The sequence below is a fragment of the Schistocerca nitens genome, chromosome 3, assembly GCF_023898315.1.
Source record: "Schistocerca nitens isolate TAMUIC-IGC-003100 chromosome 3, iqSchNite1.1, whole genome shotgun sequence".
NCBI lineage: Eukaryota > Metazoa > Arthropoda > Insecta > Orthoptera > Acrididae > Schistocerca > Schistocerca nitens.
The window spans coordinates 803,157,432-803,181,711 of NC_064616.1; the positions used below are offsets into that span (position 1 = coordinate 803,157,432).

Sequence of the window (24,280 nt, forward strand, 5' to 3'; positions counted from 1 at the left end):
AGAACTGACTTTCCTTCCCCTACCTCTAATGATTTAGCAAAAGTTTCGTATGGATGCTCACAGTGGTGCCTACGATATTGATTAAATCAGGGAGTACTGAAACGTGAAAATTTCTGTGTGCTACTCTTTTAGGTAAAGATTAAAAAATTTATACAAAGCAGTAAATTAGCAATAATAAAACTTTATCTCATGCTTCTATGTAATGTCTGTACATGATTTGCAAAGGTCCATATATACAGGGTGAAAAGTATTTAAACCGACAAACTCTGGGAGGTTGTAGGGGACATCAAAACAGATATTTTCCCTAATGTCATTTTTTCCTATGAGTATTATTTAAATCGGTGGAGGCCGTATTACGCTCTTCAGTTGTTAGAGGCCATATTACGATCTTCAGTTGTTAGAGGGCGTATTACGCTCTTCAGTTGTAGGCAACTGCTGTCCACCAGTGTAGTAGTGCATTGTCTCTGTTTACTAATGGATCGATACACCTAGCGTGAGTACACTGATATGGTTGGTGCGTACTACGTAGCGCACCACAACGGATGAGCTGCACAGTGGGTTTATCAACAACAATTTCCTAATCGCCGTATCCCGCATTATACGATCTTTGCTGCTGTGTACCAATGTCTGGGTGAGACCGTGTCATTTAGCAGATTACCTGGACAGGGATGCCGTCGCACGGTAAGAACGCTGCAATTTGAGGAAGCAGTCTTGCAGCATGTGTAGCGGGATCCTTCAATCAGCAGTCATGCAATTGCACGTAACATGGGGACGAATCAGACAAATGTAAGGACAGTCCTTCGAGAGCAATTGTTACTTCCATTTCTTTTACAACATGTCCACAACCTGGAACCAGTTGATTATCCACCCAGAGCACAGCTTTCACAGTGGTACCTGGAACAGTGTGAAATGCATCCTACGTTTCCATCCTCTGTGTTGTTTACCGATGAAGCAAAGTTCGGGCGTGATGGAGCCTTCAAGATGCACAATTCGCATGTTTGAAGTGAGGATAGCCCACATGCCACAGTTACTAGCGCTCATCAAGTGCGGTTCTTCGTTAATGTGTGGGTCGGTGTTGTTGGGGACTGTTTAATTGGCCCGTATCTGCTACCTAGGTCATTAAATGGCAGGCACTATTAGAATTTTCTCGCCAGAGCATTGCCAGAAGATGTCCCGCTCCCTCCAAGACAACGCATGTGGTTCCAACATGACGGGGCGCCGGCACATTTCAGTCGTCGTGTGCGTCGATTCCCGGACCGACGGTTCCCAGAAACGTGGATTAGCAGAGGTGGTCCTATACCATGTCCTGCTCGATCCCCAGATATGTCCCCTCTGGAATTTTTTGTGTGGAGAGAGATGGGCAACCTTGTTTACGCATCTCCTGTTGCATCAGAAGAGGATCTGGTTGCCCGGATAGTAGCAGCAGCAGGAACAATTCAGGATACTCCTGGGGTTTTGGCCCGTGTCAGACAGAACATGATCCAACGGTGTAACCTTTGTTTACGTGTCAATGCAGACATTTTTGATAATCTACTGTAATTGAAATTGGGTTGTGTTAATGTGTTGTCTCTTAGTCATAAAAAATTGAAAAGTGTTTGTTGCTTTAATTAATTTGCTGCCAGAGAAATCTTCATCTACCGGTTTAAATACTCATCATAGGAAAAAATTACATTAGGCAAAAATATTTGTTTTGATGTCCCCTACAACCTCCCAGAGTTTGTCGGTTTAAATACTTTTCACCCTGTATTAAGGAATTTTGCTAAAATCAATTTCACTGCAAAGATAAAAAAAGCAGATAAAAATTGACTTGACGCCTTTTTGAGAGACAATCTCTACTCTTTCCAAATTAATAATATAAGTGTAGACCAGATACGATTTGAATTCAAAGAAATAGTATCGGCAGCAATTGAGAGATTTATTCCACATAAATTAACAAACGACGAAGCTGATCCTCTTTGGTACACAAAACAGGTTAGAACACTGTTGCAGAAACAACGAAACAAACATGCCAAATTTAAACACACGAAAAATCCCCAAGATGGGCGATCTGTTACAGAAGCACGAAATTTAGCGCGGACTTCAATGCGAGATGCTTCTAACAGTATCCGCAACGAAACTTTGTCTCGAAACCTGTCATAAAATCCAAAGAGATCCCGGTCGTATGTGAAGTATGTTAGCGGCAAGAAACAATCAATCACTTCTCTGCGCGATAGCAGTTGTCAGACGATCGAAGACAGTGCTGCCAAAGCAGAGTTACTAAACACAGCCTCCCGAAATGCCTTCACAAAATAAGACGAATTAAATATTCCAGAATTCGAATCGAGAACAGATGCCAACACGAGTAACGTAGAAGTAAACTTCCTCAGAATAGTGAAGCATCTTAAGTCCCTTAATGAAAGCAAGTCTTCTGGTCCAGACTGTATACCAGTTAGACTCCTTTCGGAGTATGCCGATGTATTAGCTCAGTACGTAACAATCATATACAACGGTTCGCTCGACGAAAGATCAGTACCCAAAGACTGGAAAGTTTCATAGGTCACACCAATACTCAAGAAAGGTAGTAGGAGTAATCCACTAAATTACATGCCCATATCGTTAACATCGATATGCAGCAGGATTTTGGAACATATTTTGTATTCAAACATTATGAATTACTTCGAAGAAAACTGTTTATTGACACACAGTTAACATGGGTTTAGAAAAGATCGATCCTGTGAAACACAACAAGCTTTTTATTCACATGAAGTGATGAGTGCTATTGACAAGGGATTTCAGATCGTTTCCGTATTTCTGGATTTACGGAAGGCTTTTGACACAGCACCACACAAGCGGCTTGTAGCGAAATAGCGTGCTTATGGAATATGGTCCCAGTTATGTGACTGGTTGTGTGATATCCTGTCAGACAGGTCACAGTTCGTAGTAATTGACGGAAAGTCAACGAGTAAAACAGAAGTGATTTCTGGCGTTGCTGAAGGTAGTGTTATAGGACCTTTGCTGTTCCTTATCTACATAAACGATTTGGGAGACGATCTGAGCAGACGTCCTAGGCTGTTTGCTGATGACACTGTCGTTTTTCGACTAATAAAGTCATCAGAAGATCATAACAAATAGCAAAACTATTTAGAAAAGATATTCGAATGGTGGGAAAAGTGGAAGTCGACCCTAAATAACGAAGAGTGTGAGGTCATCCACATGAGTGCTAAAAGGAACTCGTTAAACTTCGGTTACACAATAATTCAATCTAATCTAAAAGCCGTAAATTGAACTAAATACCTAGGAATTACAATTACGAACAACTTAAATTGGAGAGAACACATAGAAAATGTTTTATTAGCAGGACACTTAGAAAATGTAACAGATCTACTAAAGAGACTGCCTACACTACGCTTGTCCGTCCTCTTTTAGAATACTGCTGCGCGGTGTGGGATCCTTACCAGATAGGACTGACGGAGTACATCGATAAAGTTCAAAGAAGGGCAGCACGTTTTGTATTATCGCGAAATATGGGAGAGAATGTCACAGAAATGATACAGGATTTGGGCTGGATATCATTAAAATAAAGGCGTTTTTCGTTGCGATGAAATCTTCTCACGAAATTCCAATGACCAACTTTCTCCTCCGAATGCAAAAATGTTTTGTTGACACCGACCTACAAAGGGAGAAACCATCACCACGATAAAATAATGGAAATTAGCTCTCGTACGGAAAGATACAGGTGTTCGTTCTTTCCGCGCGCTATACGCGATTGGAATAATAGAGAATTGTGAAGTTGGTCCGATGAACCCTCTGCCAGCCACTTAAATGTGATTTGCAGAGTATCCATGTAGATGTAAATGTAGGTCAGAAATAGTAACATCTCTTGTTTAGAGGCGAGCGAGTGTGTCGGGACTTAACGCACTTCGCCCGCATCTCGTGGTCGTGCGGTAGCGTTCTCGCTTCCCACGCCCGGGTTCCCGGGTTCGATTCCCGGCGGGGTCAGGGATTTTCTCTGCCTCGTGATGGCTGGGTGTTGTGTGATGTCCTTAGGTTAGTTAGGTTTAAGTAGTTCTAAGTTCTAGGGGACTGATGACCGTAGATGTTAAGTCCCATAGTGCTCAGAGCCATTTGAACTTAACGCAGTTCACTGCTGCTAGGACCACGTCATCATAACGCGCCTTTGCGTAGCATAGAAAGTATTGCGCCATAATCTAAGAATGAAATTAAAAATTAAAGTAGCTTTTAGAAACTTTGTCAGCATATGGTTCAGTATATTAATATTTAAATTGTCAAATTGTGATCAGCTGAATATTTTCCCTAAGTACATGGTTTTAAATAAAAAGAAACTGGCGCTAAAGAATAAAGGTACAAAGCCACAAATCGGCCAGAATTTTAAAACGTACGTCAACATTAACTGTTAAGAGTTTCAGCTTGATCGGAACAAAATTTTTGTCAGAATCCACGTTTTTAAGAAAAATCGAAGGCGCTAAATTTTAGACTTAGGAAGATGAAAATTAGTATGAAGCTCAGTTTGATATGAAAACCTTAACTATGTGACCCCATTATGCTATCTCCAATAGTTTTCAAGTAATTTACTGAAAAGTAAGTTTGGAACAAAAACGCCCCTATTTGTAGTAGATTAAGTATCAGTTATATGAATGATAGACAGTTCTGACTACAGCACTTTATTGCATATATTAAATAATGAAGATCAACAAGTTTCGAGACTCTGATGTAAAAACAATCAATACAATGTCTCTTAAAGATGTAGTTCAGAGATCATGTTCTACTGTCGGTTCCGTTCTAAACATTCTAGCCAGCAAACTTTAAACGCAGGTCAGCTAAAACTTTTTCTGTAATTAAAGCTAACTTAACTTACACAGCAGTGTTATAAAATGATGTGTGTCCGAGGAAGCGGCAATTGAGATGCTGTTACTTGGGTACAGAGCAGATGACGGTAGGCGTTCCCTTCGGTCGTCCGCTATGCCCATATATAAATACAGCCTGAGAGGCAGTGACAGATGTGGCTAGCTACAGGGCTGCAGTGCGTTCAAAACGCACAAACGTGGCCTGGAGTCAGCTACGCGTCTGTCGCCAACGCAACAGACGCCTCCCGCCCCACAGCAGCCGTGCTGGCACAGCCTACCCCTCTGCATCGACCACCCAGGCCGCATCTGCTGCTCAGGACTCCACTCCTGACCAGTGGGGTTCCTGAAAACGAGCTTCGACGAGCTTCGCGCTCTCCTGCAATCCCCTATTACAGTCATGTCCAACTCCCAGCACAGCTCTCCGCTGTCTCGACGGCCCTCCAGGTCGCCATTATCCCCACCCCATAGATGGAGTAACGGCCATATTTACGGCAATTTCTCTATGACAAGACAATATATATATGCCTCTTCTGTGAGACCCACCTCAAGCCTGGAATCGCCGTCAGAGCGGCGAGCTTCAGCTACACCGGATGGATAGACTGACTGTCTACATCAAGACTTCTATCCAGCACTACCAGGTGCACCAGGTGCACCTACCCCTGCTGGCCACGATCGAAGCCACCGGTGTGCTTGTCCACACTACTGCTGACAAGACCACCTTCGTTGTGGCCTACTGGCCGCCGCGGGAGCTTGTTCAGAGTGCTGACATAGATGCCCCGCTGGCCGTGGAGGGGAGGCTTTTCATTGTTGGGGACTTCAGTGCAAATTCCACACAGTGAAACTCTCGTCTCACCAATGGCAGTGGTCGTCGCCTCTTGCGTTCTGCATAGCGGAATGGAGCCATAATCATTGGGCTTTTCGACCCAACAATCTTCCCAGGTCGTGGGCAGCCTGATGTCCTCGACATCGCCGTCCTCAAGGGGGTCGACCAATTTGTATCTGCCACGATGAGATCAGCTTTGATATCCCCGTGATCTTTGACATGGATGTGATCGGTGTGGCGGTTCAAGCTGCCCGTCCCTCCTACAGGAACGTTGACGTCGAATGGTACCAGGCTGAGGTGATAACCCACCTCCAGCACGCACCTGACCCAAAGGAGGAAAGGGCCGAGGCGGCCCTCGCATTCCTCACTGATGCACTGTTCCCAGCTGCTGACACCGCCACACCTGGCCAACCACAATGATCATGGGACTTCTCCTGTCACCTGCCGCCTCCCATCTTGGGAGATATTGCTGCAAACAATCTGCTGTTCCGTGAGTGGCAACTCACGCGTCAGCCGGCCACGAAACGCCGACTGAAGAAACTGCAACGCGAGATTAAGGCAGCTGTGGAGGCCCACCGAACAGGGTATGGACTGACTTGGTCGCGACCCTCAATCCTGATGATGGCAGTGCGTGTCATGCCGTACACAGCTTCTTGCGGCACAGACAACGTACCCCAACTCTACTGCCAGTCGCGGTGACCGAGCGGTTCTAGGCGCTTCAGTCCGGCACCGCGCGACTGATATGGTCGCAGGTTCGAAGGCTGCCTTGGGCATGGATGTGTGTGATGTCCTTAGGTTAGTTAGGTTTAAGTAGTTCTAAGTTTTAGGGGACTGATGACCTCAGATGTTAAGTCCCATAGTGCTCAGAGCCATTTGAACGCCAACTCTACTCATCGACCAGAAACCCATCAGCGACCCCAACGCCAAAGCCAGTGTATTGGCTGACACCTCTCAAGCCAACTTAATGCCAGTAGAGGATGTCGTTGTGAGGCCCACATATGCCTCGTTGAGGAACGACTCCGCACCTTCCTGACTGCCAGGGAGGAGGATGAGGTCATCGTCTCGATCTCTGCTGAGGAGGTCTCTTCACAACTTCAGACACTGAATGCTCGAAAATCCTGTGGCAGTGATGGCATCTCCGGCTGCAAATACCACCAGTCGTACATCAACCTCTGGCGGGCATCTTCAAGGAGATCCTAGTTTCAGGGGTCTTCCATGCCGTGTGGAAGCATGCAAAAGTGGTGGACTTCCCAAAACTAAACAAGAACCCACAACTGCCCTCAAGTTACTGGCCCTTTAGTCTGTTACTGGTCCTCTTGAGTGTTCGAGAGGATGTACGTGAAGTGCCTTCTTCAGCATGTTGACTAGGTACATTTCCGCCCAGATGAACAGTTTGGATTTCAGGTTGGCCATGTTAGCACTCACCAGCTGTAACGACTGGTGGAACCCGCTATGAGGGCCCAGGAGACGACGGAATACCTTGGGGCGGTATTTCTGGATGTCTCCCAGGCCTCTGACCGCGTGTAGCACGACGGCCTTTTGTTTAAACTGTTTGTACATGGAGTCTCAATGTCGTACATGTCCTTCCTGAAGTCATACCTCTCTGGGGTTTCGTTCCACGTGCTCGCCGACCAATGGACGTCCACTGACCGGCCTGTCCGAGCTGGGGTGTCTCAGGGGTCCATTTTGGGCACTCTACTTTACTCCCTTTATACAGCTCACGCGCCGTGGGTGGACAGGGTGGTGTTAGCTCTCTATGCTGACGACACTGCCCTGTTCACTCATAGCATGAACTATCACACCATGGGACGCCATCTGCAACTCGACTACGAGTCACTGGGGGCTGCTCCACTAAATGGCGCCTCAAGTTCAACCCCGCCAAGAGCCAGGCGATCACCTTCACTAAAAGGAGGATACCGCCGGACCTTGCGCCTCTCACCATCGCGGGAGGCCCCATGCCGTGGACGCAGACTGCAGTTTACCTCGGCGTCAAGCTCGACCAGCGCCTCTCGTAGGGTCCTCACATTCTTTGAATTAGGGAGAGGGCTATAGTGCCCCTCCGTACAATACACCCTCTGCTCGACTCGGAGTCGAACCCGTTCCTCACGAAAGGTATCTTCTCTAAGTTACACGTGCTGGTAGTTGTTCTTGATTCGACTTCTGGAATATTTACTTCGTCTTCTTTGACGAAGTAATTTCGGAAAACGGTGTTAGTAACACTACTCGTACTTTACTGTCACTGCCTTCAGAGACATCACCATCGTTATCAAATACTGAAGTTATTGACTGCCTCTTGCCGTTGGTATACTTTACATTCGACAAGCATCTCTTTTGGTTTCCGGCAAGATTTCAAGACAGACTTTAGTTGTGGAAACTTTTAAAAGGATCGAGCATTGAAGTTTGTGCTAAACTTCGAGCTTTCGCCAATCTCGGGAATTTAGCGTTCTTTGAATTCTGGCATGCTTTTTTCGTTGCTTCTGCAATAGTGTTCTGACCCGTTTTGTGTACCATATGGGATCAGTACCGTCGCTTATTAATTTATTTGGTATATATCTCTCAACTGCCTTCGATACTACTTCGCTGAATTCAAACGACATCTGGTGTATCCTTAAATCACATCGAGGATAGATAGAAATCACGACGAACTTTAGTTGTATGAGGGCGTTTCCTATTTGAAATCAGACTCAAGTTTTCTTTGAGCTATTGAGCAACTGTATCATCTGATTCAGGGGTGGGTATAACGAACCAATTAGTAATTTATTCTGGTTGTCAGTTATGACCTCTATCAATACTATCTCTGAGGAACTATCTACTTCAATTTCTCTATAATGTAAAAACTTGTGACTGGAATAAACACTCCATCACCAACTGTATTTAATGTGTCCTTTCTGAACACGGTTAGGTTTTTCGTAAAAATTTCGGCTGAACGTATTTCCGGCTTTAATCAGCTTACCGTACCTATAACGATTTGAGCTTCTGCTTAGCGCTTGGAGTTCTCGTTCTTTCTCAACACAGCTGCGACAATTTACAACTACCATAACTACTGTTTCTAGGTCTATTTTCCTGTGCTTGCTCTGCACCCTTTCAGACTGACGTCCATTCTATTGTTTCCCGGCCCCCTCCAAACTAAAAAACCATCTACTGCCTCTACACAGCCCCCGCTACCCGTATAGCCGCTTCCCCTGTGTCGCACACTTAAGGATTGTAAAGAGTCGATATATAATGATGATCGCTTTGATGTGTTGGAGTACTGGGTATTCTTCCTGTTAATACGTGCCGATTAACCACGCAAAATCATTTTATTCCTAGCAGGAAACAATCAGACACTTTCCATCACATTAAAGTCGTGATGAGCAGTATTTGGCTGTGCTGACTGCAACTACAAGTTGCAACTGTCTGCCGAAACACCTGCTAAAATGCACAAGACGATTATTACGAGGGATATATACCTCCGATCGCTAAGGCAGAGTCCGAATACTTTGATCAGGGAGCATATGGGAAATACTGACTACACGTCTCTTAGAGCATGATCTTCTCTCGAGTAAGTTTTGTAGTTAAACTGGCAGCTAGCGGTACGAGGAACGACAGTGATGCTCCCGCTGTTATAAGAGGTGAAAGGCGTGACCCAAGCCCACGTAATCTCACGATAACAAGATGTCAGTTAGTAGCAACAGAAGCTGTGCTGTCCCGCAGTAGAGGCTGGCGAGGGGGCGAGTCTCCCTCGCTTCTGGTACCAAAATCCCCGTAGCACAGGCGCGCTGAGCTGCACTGACAGGCGGTGCGCCACTCCGTGCTGTGGTTTTGGTATAAGAAAAGATGCTGCAATTACTCGTATCATATCCCAACAACTGTGGTCGTTGTTTAAACATGAAATGTACTGCACTCAAGCGCCAAAGAAACTGGTATAGGCATGCGTATTCAAAACAGAGATATGTAAACAGGAGAAAACGGCGCTGCGGTCGGCAACGCCTATTTAAGCCAAAAAGTGTCTGGCATAGTTGTTAGATCGGTTACTGCTGCTACAGTGGCAGGTTATCAAGATTTAAGTGAGTTTGAACGTGCTGTTGTCGACGCACGAGCAACGGGACACAGCATCTCCGAGGCGGCGATGAAGAGGGTCTTTTCCCGTACGACCATTTCACGAGTGTACCGTGAATATGGGGAATCGGCTAAAACATCAAATCTCCGACACCGCTGTGGCCGGAAAAAGATCCTGCAGGAACGGGGCGAACGACGACTGCAGAGAATCGTTCAAACAAGTTCAACCCTTCCGTAAATTGCGACAGATTTCAGTGCTGGGTCATCAAAAAGTGTCAGCGTGCGAACATAATCGATTTGGGATATCTGAGCCGAAGGCCAACTCGTGTACACTTGATGACTGCACAGCAAAAAGCTTTACGCCTCACCTGGGCCCGTCAACATCGACACTGGACTGTTGATGACTGGAGACTTATGACTGGTTGACGAGTCTATTTTCAAATTGTATCGAGCGGATGGACGTGTACGGGTCTGGAGATACCCTCATGGATCCATGGACCCTGCATGTAGACAGGGGACTGTTCAAGCTGTTGGAGGCTCTGTGATGGTGTGTGGAGTGTGCAGTTCGCGTGATATGGGATCCCTGGTACGTCTAGATACGACTCTGATAGGTGACACGCATGTAAGCATCCTGGCTGATCACTTGCATCCATTCATGTCCACTTTGCATTCCGACGGACTTGGGCAATTCCAGCAGGACAATGCGACACCACACACGTCCAGAATTGCTACAGAGTGGTTCCAGGAAGACTCTTCTGAGTTTAAACACTTCCGATGGCCACCATCCGCCCAACTCCCCACCCATGAACATTATTGAGCATATCTGGGATGCACTGCAACGTGCCGTTCAGAAGAGATCTCCACCCCCTCGTACTCTTACGGATTTATGGACAGCCCTCCAGCACTACTTCAGACATTAGCCGAGTCCATGCCAGGTCGTGTTGCGGCACTTCTGCGTGCTCGCGGGGGCCCTACACAATATTAGGCACGTGTACCAGTTTCTTTGGCTTTTCAGTGTAATAATGTTTCCTGATGCGAGCTGAAGGTTCTTGGCTATTTACAAAAGTTTCAGGTCCTCTCCTAAATGTAGGTATTTTGATGTCCTTGAATAGTGACCGAAACTAGGTAGTTGTAAGTACTGTAAGCATAATTTTCTTACCTGTTTGACGTCATTGTTTTAACACTACTACGCACCACGCTAGAATACGTATAATAGATGTAAGTATTAATTTCCAGGACCGTAATGGCCTGTGAAATGTTTAAATGTGCAAATTGTTTAACTAATGCTCTGATGCTGCCAGTATGGTGGGATTGGTGGGAAATCATTAGTTTTGAGTAATAACTCATTATAATGGTGATAAAAGTGATGTGTTGCTAATTACTGTAATAAATAATAGTGATAAAAGTGACAAGTAATAAATGATTAGACCTGAAATAGTTTTAGGCTAACAAACCCTGCAATGCTTTGCAACTGCGAAATTTGTGTGAAAATCAGATATACATCCTAATATCACCCTCCCCTCTCTCTGTCCATCACCCCTCCCCACTATCTATCTCCATGTCCTCCTACACTCTACCTCTCTCCACCTCCTCCTGCCCCTCGCTCTGTCCATCTGCTCATTCCATCTCTCTGACTGTGAACACTGTTTCTTATTATTTGCAAAGAAATCATGATTCAGTACTGAAGCCGCTTAAAATGAATGGGTAAATCAGTTGGCTTCATTTGTATATGGGGTGTGAGGGACGTCTCCTGCTGCTCGATTTGTGAGGACAGTAGATTCAGTGATAGTATTACGAATAGCTTTAATCTGCGTCAGATTCCATAGTAGAATGCTAATCATAAGCCCATGAGCCACAAATACAAGTATCCTGTTTTCCATTAAATCTGACAGTGAGGAAGAAAACAAAAAAGCGCATAGTTTTGTATACAATTTTTAATTATATATAAGGAGAAAGAATATATAATGGAGAAACAATCTGTCTAACAGTTTAAATGCTTTGCTATAATAGTTAAAACTGACTTCATGGAAGAAAACGAAACCGAGAAATTCAACAGCACATCTTAGCATAGCATTTTCTTTCCTCCATCCGGTTTCAACAGAAAACCTGTACATTGCTGATTAAAAACTATATAGCCTCTATGTATCTGACTGCTTATTAGTATATAGCAAATTGGTGAAGAACTTTTCGTGATTTTTGCTAACAACTTTCCCCCTTCCGTAGTATACACAGAGTGTTCCGAGTATAGGTACAAATATAGTGATCATTGGTATCTTAATATGTACCCACATCATTGTGTTGGTTGTTGTTTTCTCTCTATGAAGGAGTCTTGCCAAAAACATATCACGTAATTTACTACCTGAAGTTTGCTGCGCAGTCATAGCTGTGCTGACCAGTAGGCTAAGTCTGTCAGTATAGACTACTCGTTTTGTGTCCATGTTTCTACAGTCCAAAAACTGACCTGCTACCCAGGGGAAAAGAGGCATTAATGGCTTCCTCTTGCCTTATATACTTGGAGGTAATCACCAACCTAAAAATTTACTACTCATAATAGCTGTAATTGTTAGTCTCTAACTGAAGCAAATACAGATGTCATGTTGTTGAGTACACTGTCCCCAGGCATCAACAGAAATATCTGCGCTTATACCCGAAACACACTGTACATATATATTGCGATATTATGTAACCTATGTCCATCTGGACATTTATTTGGATGTCGTATATAACGGTGAAGCACATTAGTCAAGAACTAATTGAGATATTTGCTAACAACATTTCCCTATACACAGAATTTGTATTTTTGTACCATGTATATTGAAAAAATCCGTAGCCTACGTCGGTTCAACGTTTATTAGAAGCTCATGTAAAAATTGAATTAAACTGCTCGAAAACTTTTTGAGATTTTAGATAACAACCTTTCCTCTCTGTGTTGTATATATGCATTTATCTACTATATTAAAGAAATATGTAGCCTATGTCTGTCCACATGTTTGTTAGATATCACATAAAAATTTGAAATGGGTCAATAACATTCTGAGATTTTTTGTAACAACGTTTCTACTTTATATATTACATACGTATTTATACACCATATGCTTTGAAATATATTCAGCCTATGCCTGTCCAAACGTTTAGTAGAGTGACGTGTAAAGATCGGGTATCAAAATGGCTCTGAGCACTATGGGACTCCACTGCTGTGGTCATCAGTCCCCTAGAACTTAGAACTACTTAAACATAACTAACCTAAGGACATCACACACATCCATGCCCGAGGCAGGATTCGAACCTGCGACCGTAGCAGTCGCACGGTTCCGGACTGCGCGCCTAGAACCGCGAGACCACCGCGGCCGGCCGATCGGGTATCAGTCAAGAACTTTAGTAACATTTCCACTTCATATATTACATTGTATTTACGTGTCATATATATTGAAAAACATAAGGACTACGTCTGTCCGAACGTTTATTGGAGTATCATGTTAAAATTTGAAGTAGATCGGTCTAGAACTTAAAGGAATTTTTGGTAACAGTGTTCCCAATTTTGGTACTATCAACGTATTTATACACCATATACTGTATATTGAAAAAAATATGCAGCCTGTTTCTGTCCGAATGTTCATTAGAGTATCGTGTAAAAATCTCAAGTATATTGGTCGAGAACTTTTAGTGATTTCTGGTAACAAAGTTAAACAACAACTTGTCTGCATACAGTAGTACAGATAAGGGGGCTAGGCCAAGTGGCTGGCTTGTAGAGATAAATGCATCCCTTCTCCTGGAGAAGACTTTGACTAAGAAAGACTATGATCAGTGACCTTGTAGATGCAGAGGATGGCTGCCTGAGGATACTGACTAAGGAGAAAATTAGCCACTTCGGGAGATTTGGGAACTGTGTAAACTTGACCCTTTGCCTTTGGGTGATCTGGGAACGACGTAGACTTTGTTGATACCCCATTGTCTCACCACTCACGTCAGAAAGTATACGAAGGACATGGAAGATTGTTGTACCCCATCTGTTCGTACATTTTTGCACATCAGTTGATAACGTTAAGAGATTCTTTCTTCAAGAACACTACATAATCCAAAACATGGCAAAGCAATAAATCTGTAATTCTACGAGCAATATGAAAAATGTCTGTACTTGGTCTAGAGAAGACGCTTATATATTACATTACGATGGAAATGATTCTCCGAAGTTAAATGTGTATCATAGGATGTCAGCAGTGAAGAAAAGTAAGATATATCGTACTGACAACAGTTGTGTCATTAGAAAGGGAGAACTAACTCAGATGGATAAGAATGAAAAAGTGAACTATTCGCTGTATTGATGAGGAAACCAGCAAAAGGCATAAACCTTTCCGTTTATCAAGGAAACCAACAGAGTTTTCATATTTACAAATGATAAACAATTGATTTTCTAAGCCGAGTATCAAGGATCTCCCGTTTACATCATTGAACAAATGAGGATGTACTGAAAATAACACACAAGAAAGATGCCATAATGGATTAAATAGAAAACAGACAACTTCCGTTGTTTGGACACTTAATGAGAAAGCAGCAAGAAAGGTTACCGCAAAATATATTGGTATACAGACAGACAAACAGAAGGCTCAGAAGAAGACTGCGATTTCAGTGTATTGGAAGGAGTCAAAGGACAGAAAGCTGACCATCAAAGACATATTATGGAGACCGAGATGCAGGTTGCGGCTGTAGCCGAATCCCCGCAAAAATCATGTGTTCACACAAATGTGTCATTACGATTATGAGCTATTCTCAACTCCTCTAGAATGATCGAGTCACTGAATTGTTTTAATAATAAAATTCAATGACTAATTAACAATTAATGCCAGTATCATGATGCATTGTGGACGGTTCTTGTACTGTTTGCATCGTTCATGATGTGAAATTTAATGCGTATAATTGTGAAACTTGAAACTGACCAATTATGCACATAATGTACTTACACATTTTCTAGTCTTGTACGATTAAAAAATATAAAATTGTATCTTGATTCACAGTAGCAGTATACCGTCTCTGTCATTTAATAAGCTGCTTTTCATAATAATGAAAACAGTATAGTGTGTTTTCCAGCCTGAGCTACATATTCGATTTTAAGCGACGAACTTCGTTGCTTATTGTAACAAGGAGCTTCTCACTTGACCCAATGAGCAAAGATCGCTCTCAAAGGTTCTACCCCAGAATAGGCTAAGGAGCTCATCGGGAAACGAAACTTAGGCCTCAGCGCTAGAGCTTCACTAACCGCTTGACCAAGAAGGTCGCCACTGCATCAGTGTTAACTTTTCAGACTCTGCTTGTCTTACAGAATGCCCCTATCGCTCCTACTTCACCGGCAGTCCACCGTGCACACCCATAGCCAGTGTGCAGACAGTTGAACGTCTATTCGCACGTCCATGGCTGATACTTTCATCATACAAGAAGCGAATCAGCGGAACAACTGTCATAGTAGTGGGAAAAGTGAGTTCGGGTAACCGTGGATGTGAGTGAACTCACATTACTATCGTGGCATGCGGAGGGGTGGTGGAAGGTAGAAAGCACTACACCTTAGGAAATAAAGGTCTCATCTATTAGAAAAATATCGTCATTAATCTACAAGCATACTAACGCTATCACTTTCTAATGGGTAGCTGCTACCTACAAAATGGTGAGCTACCTACGTTTGACACGAACTTTAAAATGTATACAGTATGTGAAAACTTCATTTGACTAACTAGTGCTACAGAACAGTTTCACAGAAATTTTCATAAAATCCGTTCCATTATTTATGACAGAAATTTTTATCTTACAGAACATGTCAAGAATGTAACAGGTAGTGTAGTACTGAAATGTGCTCGTGATCTGAGTTCCGCAGACGGAAAGTTAGGCAAGATGCAAACGTATCGTTAGAGCTCCGAAAAACGAAAGGTTTAAAATGGGTTTTTAAATTTTAATAACCACGAAAGTGAATAAAAGACCTGTGGATGCGGATAAGGAACTTGTGGATAAGACGCGGATTCGGATCTCACTTTCCTTACCGTCGCAGACCTGTACCTATGACGCAAGTGTAGTGCTTTCTTAGATTACTTTCAGAGTTCCGAATGGGCTAGTATATTTGCAGACACATAAAGGTGGAAAATAAACATAAAGACGCTAACAGACTGCGTGTCTGCACGAAATTAAAACAAAAGAAGCGAAATAACCAGTATGAAGCCATCCAGGTATTGTCTGCAGGCCATGTTGTAACGAAGAACACCATCGTAGCGCATCATAACTACTCGCTGATTGACACACAATGTCTTCCCGCCTCATGTTGCGGGGCCACCTCCATTTGGGGCTACAGCTGTGCTGACCTCGCGCTGGGGCATCGAGATATATAGGCCCTGCGGCGTGCATCACCCCACGTGACACTACAGATTGTAACGGGACATCCTCCTCTAACATTACTTTTCCTCAACAGTAGTTGTCGGTACCAGTATTATTTTTAGAATTTTGGACATGTCAGTATTATCTCAGTTGCTTATCTGAAAACTTCCATATAATTTTATACACAGTATGTTATGTTTCAAGATAAAATATATGAAAAGGAATTACTTTATAAAATATTTTAGTTTGGATGCTATAATCGATAAATACTAGCTCTGGATGTACAGATATAATTATTTTTTCTAAAACCATTTGAAATTACGAAATAGTTGCACACTTAAAATTTCTATTATTAATTACGCAGTCCTATACAGTTCACTGTGTTTATTTCTGGATTTATTTATGAAATAAAAATCTAAATTAACAAGGTAATGAAACTTAACTCCTCCCGAACAGCCCATGAAGGCCCAACGGTACTGACCGGCCGCCGTGTCATCCTGAGCCCACAGGTGCCACTGGATGCGGATGTGGTCAGCACACCTCTCTCCCGGCCGTATGTCACGTTTCCGAGAGCGGAGCCGCTACTTCTCAATCAAGTAGCTCCTCAGTTTGCCTCACAAGGGCTGAGTGCACCCCGCTTGCCAACAGCGCTCTGCAGACCGGATGGTCACCCATCCAAGTGCTAGCCCAGCCCGACAGCGCTTAACTACGGTGATCTGACGGGAACCGGTGTTACCGCTGCGGCAAGGCCGTTGGCAAAAGTAACGAAAGCTATCAGGAATTCAATTGTTAAGAAAATTTGTAAACCCTTTGGAATATTGTGTTTTTCCGCAGAGCAAGAGAGTCGTAACCTTGCCTCTAATGTGATCGGACGTATTCTTCTATAATAGGTGCGAACACAGGAGTACGACAAGGGGATGTACTTTTCCCAGTGCTCTTCAATTGTGCTCTTGAAAAAGTTGTTAGAGAATGGAAAAAAGCAGGTGCACCAGCACATAGACTGGGACCAAGACATAAGGGCATAGAATTACACTGTTTAGCATTTGCTGATGACATGGCACTGATCGCACAAGACATTACTGATGCACAGAAACAGCTAGAATTATTACAAGAACAGGCAGCTAAAATAGGATTACAAATTTCATTTGAAAAAACAAAATTTATGACTGACGTCAAAGATGCACCTTCTGATCTCAAAATTGGTAATAACTACATCTCTCGAGTAAAAGAATTTAAATATTTAGGTGAATGGATTGCAGAAAATTGTAATGAAAAGAAATCTGTCAGATCAAGAGTCCAGAAAATGGAGACGGCGTTTCAGTTAACAAAAAACATTTACAACAAAAAGAGTCTGTCGTGGAACTGCAAAATACGACACTACACAACAGTAATTAGACCCGAAGCTCTCTACGCATCTGAGACACTAAACCTTCAACAAAGAACACTAAAAGAGGAATTAGAAGTGAAAGAACGTAAGATAATGAGGAAAATCCTAGGACCAAGAACTAAAGATGGGGTACATTATCCAAAACCCAATGCAGAAATATATAAAAATATCTCCCAAATAACAGACACAATGCGCATGAGAAGAATCCAATTCATGGGGCACTTAGAAAGAATGGACTCAAACAGGTTAACGCACAAAATCCATACATTTTTAAAGAACAAAACTCCAAGACCGAACTGGTACAAACAGACGGAAAAAGACCTGAGAGAATTAGGGTCTCCAAATCTACATGATAGAAATGAAATCAGAAAAATCATAAACACACGGGGTTTTGAGGAAGAAGAGAGAAAAACTAACCGACATACATGGTCTACGCAACGAAAGCTAGCCCATTCGTTGTTTATGAAGGAATACTGGGCGAAAAGGAAGGCCAACAAATGTTGATTACGCGTGGTCCTAAGTGATCCATCCGCGAAGAAGAAGAAGAAGAAGGTGCGAACAATGTAATTTCGGCTTTGTTAATGTGAAAAATAAAAAAAAACTGTATGATATACTAAAATGTGAAAGAATATATTTACGTAAAAAAAAACATTCTGCAACCAAAAAATGGCTCTGAGCACTATGGGACTTAACATCTGAGGTCATCAGTCCCCTAGAACTTAGAACTACTTAAACCTAACTAACCTAAGGACATCACACACATCCATACCTGAGGCAGGATTCGAACCTGCGACGGGAGCGGTCACGTGGTTCCAGACTGAAGCGTCTAGAACCGCTCGGCCCCATCAGCCGACTTCTGCAACCACAATCTTCAAATTTATTTAGTTCAAACCAATCGTGAGGACCTGATGTGAGATTTTCAGACCCCTAGACGAGAAGAACTGGAACCATCTCAACATGAGAAGCTAAGTAAACTTGAAAGTTTATTGTAATCTTCACTCCACTAAAAATCTTCATAAAGAATTTGTTTATTAATTACTTGGCATTGTTTAATGCGGACAATAGCTGGAATAAGGAAGCAGAGGGGAGATCAGGACTTACGAGCTCCAGTGACCATATGTAGCGGGGAGTGAGTAACTCTTTCAGAATAGTTTAATAATTCTTAACTGTGCATTTAAATACAAACAAGCTCTCGATAAAACATGACAATGTTAATATCTTTCGTGGTACCTTTTCATTGACATACTGATTTCCCATTGGCCCTAGAATGAGCTGAGCATTTGTTATGTACGTCGGGCAAGGCAACTAGTGTGACGTCACAAGATCGTTGCAGGTCCCGTGTCCTTCGTGGGCTCTGCCTCACGCCACGTGACCCCCAACTTACTGTGTACGACTGGGAGATCCCTGGAAACATGCTCTCACACTTCATTTCCGCCGAGTAGTTAACATGTTATGTTACTTTATCAATCTCCTCTCAAGTTTTACAAAACACTGTATAATGACGCAGCTAATAGTTTAACTGGTTCACTACCCTGTTGCTTTATTACCGGAAGCTTATACTTAGCCCTAAGGTGAGGATGAAATATAAGAAAGCGTGAGCTGGCGCTGGTATTGTAGTCCATTTCTTCTATAACACAGGACGTTCACACACAACTATGTGGCAGTGGAGGATCATTTTCCACATTAAAGTAAAGGAAAATTGTGTATCTCGTGGAAATTCATTTTTTGTTGTCAGTGTTCCAAGCTCAGCATGTGAAATAGCGGGAAAGTGTAATAAAAACATTTCCAAGCAACTGTTTTCATTGAATCTTAGACGGAATCTTTATGAGCTACAAAAGACGATAATTGATAAGAAATCTACACATTACACAAGAAAATAGAAAGAATTACCCCACCCATAAAACACGTCCACAACCTTATGGCGAAGTTAAGACAATATAGTTAACAGATAGAATGTCGAGGACAGTAAATTGAATAGATGTTATTTTAATATCTTTGTGGTCATCAGCTTACCAGCTATTTGGCCACTAATGTCGTTACTTAAGTAGCTGAGCATTTACAATGTTTCGGGGCACATTTAAGGGAAATTTTGAGATCTCTGCTTACAAGAAGCATTCGCTATCACGGAGATAGAACGCCCGCCGATTTTAGCAGTGTCGCCGTCTTGTGAGACGGTAAGGGCAGCATTAAACACTTGCAAAGACTGAAAATACGCTGCACTATAATGCCAATGACAAAAACAAAAATATCCTATTCGTATTAGTTATTTGCATATTCCATGGATCATAATGTCTATATGTCGTTATCATGTGGAACGTGTCAGTTTACTATTAGAAAACTTTCAGTGAAAGATATGACAACAACCTGGCCATTCACCTTACTTGATGAGTAACCACTTCAGTTGCTAAAAAGTTCTTTGTTTTACTCATGACGAGATTTTTATGTTGAAGTCTGAAAATAATGCTGTGATGATGCAAAGACATTTGAAGCCAGACGAGTTTTATTCTCGTGTTTGCTTATTTTCCTGTCAACCGAAAATCATTGGACTTCGCTTCACCACAACACAACTTTCATATATCGCTAGAAACAGGGTTCAGTATAAATGCCGAAACCTGTCGTAGTGTAAAATAAAGAAGTTTTAAGAAACTGGAGCGCTTGTGCAGCAATTCAGTACACGGAAGCGGGGCAAAGCCCTTTCCAAACATGGAAGAAATAATAATCTACGTGTCTTTTACGTTAATCGTAAGCGCCCTTTAATTTTTTCTGAAGAAGCATTATCGTTGTGTCATGTTCTCATACCCAGCCAATTTCCATTTCATTTTCGTTACGTTTATTATACCGTCATCATCTCCATTCTGCAATATGATTCATTTATTTTCCTGTCATTCTTGTAAATACTTCAAAATCCATCTCTCAATCTCTCACTGAACAAGCTCAAGCTTCAAAATTTTTTTACATTAAAAATCCATATCTCATTGGCATAAGTCAAAATTGGTAATACAAACTTTGCTCTATAGGTACGTAGGAAGCTTAGTTTAGAAAACACGTAGTAAGTCTGCATGCCATTTTTATTCTTCTGTTTCTTTCTTTCCCTATCTACCTATCTATCGATGAGAAATAAGAGTCCAGATATATTTACAGTCCAAAACTGCAAAGATAAAGAGTGAGTCCAGCAACCAAAGCACAGTTCTTAGTCAAAAAAGGTAAATAACTTAAAAATTTTATTCGCGAAATCTGGAAATATATTTTTTGTGTCAAAAAGCAGACACTGGCTGCATAGGATTATTTCTTATTTTATTATGCTAGGCTAATTCGCGAGCTCTGGAACTTCATTTTTTGTGGCCAAAACCAGACACTGGCTGCATAGGATTTATTTTTTATTTTATTATGCTGGGCTGGTAGCTGACCACACCCTCATCTTCAGTGGGACGCTGTAAGAATCTTCATATTACGAACAATAAAGTCAATCTATTTCTTAAGCATAACTTTTTAACTAGCGACCAATCCTGCTCTTATGCAGTACTGTTATTCATTTTCGACACGGTCGCCTGCCTCCAACGCGTCTTTACATCGGAACTGCGTTGTCTCATTAGATTAGATTAGTTTTACTTTCATTCCAACTGATCCGTAGTGAGGAGGTCCTCCAGGATGTAGAACATGTCAGAAAAAACAGTAATACAAGACAAATATTTACAACTCAAACAAATAAGCTAATGTACCATTCCACAGGTCCCAAGAGGAATGATTGTCATTTTTTTTAATGAACGCTATATGAAACAATCATTTTACAAACACTAATGCACTGAATTTAAGATAAAAAGTTTTTTTATTTATAAGCTAATAAACATGTAATATAACTACTATAATACCTATTTGCAATGAACACATTACTACACTGAAATGGTGCAGAAGTTAGATTGTACACAAACACACACACACACAAATCAGTTGGTTCTGCTGAGATATTCATCAATGGAGTAGAAGGAGTTGGCACCAATAAATCCTTTAGGGTTCTCTTAAACTGAATTTCATTAGTTGTTAAGCTTTTTATGGCTGCTGGCAAGATATTGAAAATGTGTGTTCCTGAATAATACACACCTTTTTGTGCAAGAGTAAGTGATTTTAAATCATTGTGAAGATTTGTCTTATTTTAGTATTGATTCAATGAATCGAGCTGTTGGTTTGAAAAAGTGATATATTTTTAATGACAGCTTTCTCATTTTTATATCCCCTATGTCTGACACAATTCGCATTGAAAATAGAGATTTGTTAAGACGCTTCAGCAGTTCTGTGGCGTGCTCCTCCCAACTGAATTTATTATCAAGCTGTAATCCCAAGAATGTAACACTCTCCACTTCTTCTATATGCTTGTCTTCGTATGTCAGGCATATACTCGTGGGACACCCCTTACAAGTTCTGAACTGCATGTAGTGTGTTTTTTCAAAGTTTAGTGACAGAGAATTGGCTAGGAACCAGTGATTAATGTCCACAAATATTTTACTAGCCGATATTTCTAAGACTATACTTGATTTGCTATTTATTGCAATGTTTGTATCATCGGCAAAAGAATTCAGATGCCCTTGTGTAAATGTAATCAAGAAGTGACCACAAAAAATCGTTAGAGGCGGACTTAACTGTATAAAAGACGTCAGTTAGTACTGCGTCGTCAGTAGAGAAGCAGTAAGAGCAGAATGGGTCGGGAAGGAGAGGCCAGTGACATAGAACAAATCCATCAGGGACATTCAACCCTTCTGCAGCTGTGCAAGTCGTCTGGCGGTAATGTGAGTGTGAAGTGGAAAGGCGAATGAACATCCGCAGCGAAGCCAAGAACATGCAGACCAACAGAGACCGCCGAGCACTGCCGAGGGTGGTTATAAAAATAGCATTAAATCAGCGGAAGGAATCACTCTTTAGCTCCAAAGCACTACCAGCAGTCCAGCTGGCGCAATAACTGAGAGCAGACAATTAAAAACAATGGTGCATAATAGTAGAGCAGTTCCTCCGAAACCACAAATTTGTGTAGTGAACGCCAATCGACCTCTCAGGTGGTATAAAAAGGAATACCACTGAACAGTGAACTAATAGGACGAATCGTGCTACACTGAAGCGCCAACGAAACTGCTATAGACATACGTATCCCGGCTAAGTTGTTAGATCGGTTACTGCCGCTACATTGGCAGGTTATCGACATTTATGTGAGTTTGAACGTGGTGTTATAGGCGGCGCACGAGCGATGGGACACAACATCTTCGAGGTAGCGATGAAGTGGGGATTTTCCAGTACGACTAGTTCACGAGTGTACCATGAATATCAGGAATCCGGTAAAACATCAAATCTCCGACATCGCTGTGGCCGGAAAAAGATCATGCAAGAAAGGTATCAAAGACGACTGAAGACACTCGTTCAACGTGACAAAAGTAACCTCTGGCGTGCCACAGGGGAGTGGTATGGGACCATTGCTTTTCACAATATATATAAATGACCTAGCAGATAGTGTCGGAAGTTCCACGCGGCTTTTCGCGGATGATGCTGTAGTCCACAGAGAAGTTGCAGCGTTAGAAAATTGCAGCGAAATGCAGGAAGATCTGCAGCGGATAGGCACTTGGTGCAGGGAGTGGCAACTGACCCTTAACATAGACAAATGTAATGTATTGCGAATACATAGAAAGAAGGATCCTTTATTGTATGATTGTATGATAGTGGAACAAACACTGGTAGCAGTTACTTCTGTAATATATCTGGGGGTATGCGTACGGAACGATTTGAAGTGGAATGATCATATAAAATTAATTGTTGGCAAGGCGGGTGCCAGGTTGAGATACATTGGGAGAGTCCTTAGAAAATGTAGTCCATCAACAAAGGAGGCGGCTTACAAAACACTCGTTCGACATATACTTGAGTATTGCTCATCAGTGTGGGATCCGCACCAGGACGGGTTGACAGAGGAGATAGAGAAGATCCAAAGAAGAGCGGCGCGTTTCGTCACAGGGTTATTTGGTAACCGTGATAGCGTTATGGAGATGTTTAGCAAACTCAAGTGACAGACCCTGAAGAGAGGCGCTATGCATCGCGGTGTAGCTTGCTGTCCAGGTTTCGAGAGGGTGCGTTTCTGGATGAGGTATCGAATATATTGCTTCCCACTACTTATACCTCCCGAGGAGATCACGAATGTAAAATTAGAGAGATTCGAGCGCTCATGGAGGCTTTCCTGCAGTCGTTCTTCCCGAGAACCATACGCGACTGGAACAGGAAAGGGAGGTAATGACAGTGACACGTAAAGTGCCCTCCGCCACACACAGTAGGGTGACTTGCGGAGTATAAATGTAGATGTAGACATTCCGCAAATTGCCGCAGATTTCAATGCTGGGCCATCAACGAATGTCAGCGTGCTAACCATTCAACGAAACATCATCGATATGGGCTTTAGGAGCCGAAGGCCCACTCGTGTACGCTTGATAACTGCACGAATTTTGAAATGAGAGTTGTTATGGTGGTCGCGTAATAAGTATTGCGCGTGAAGCGCCGTAGCGACACAGGCAAAGGTCAATTGTGGAAACTAAGCCACTGGGTATTACAAGTAACGTTATTATAGAATACGCCCGACTGACTCCACAAAAGCCGGCCGAAGTGGCCGTGCGGTTAAAGGCGCTGCAGTCTGGAACCGCGAGACCGCTACGGTCGCAGGTTCGAATCCTGCCTCGGGCATGGATGTTTGTGATGTCCTTAGGTTAGTTAGGTTTAACTAGTTCTAAGTTCTAGGGGACTAATGACCTCAGCAGTTGAGTCCCATAGTGCTCAGAGCCATTTTTTTTTTTTTTTTTGACTCCACAAAAT

At 42.5% G+C, this 24,280-nt stretch overlaps 1 protein-coding gene and 1 pseudogene across 1 annotated transcript in view; both read right to left on the minus strand.

The window, feature by feature from the left end:
• LOC126249432 (translation initiation factor IF-2-like) overlaps window positions 1-24,280 on the minus strand; it is a 143,357-nt gene that overhangs the window by 14,710 nt on the left and 104,367 nt on the right. The gene's annotated exons all lie outside the window — the stretch shown is intronic.
• On the minus strand, window positions 16,699-16,816 carry LOC126250074 (5S ribosomal RNA; annotated as a pseudogene).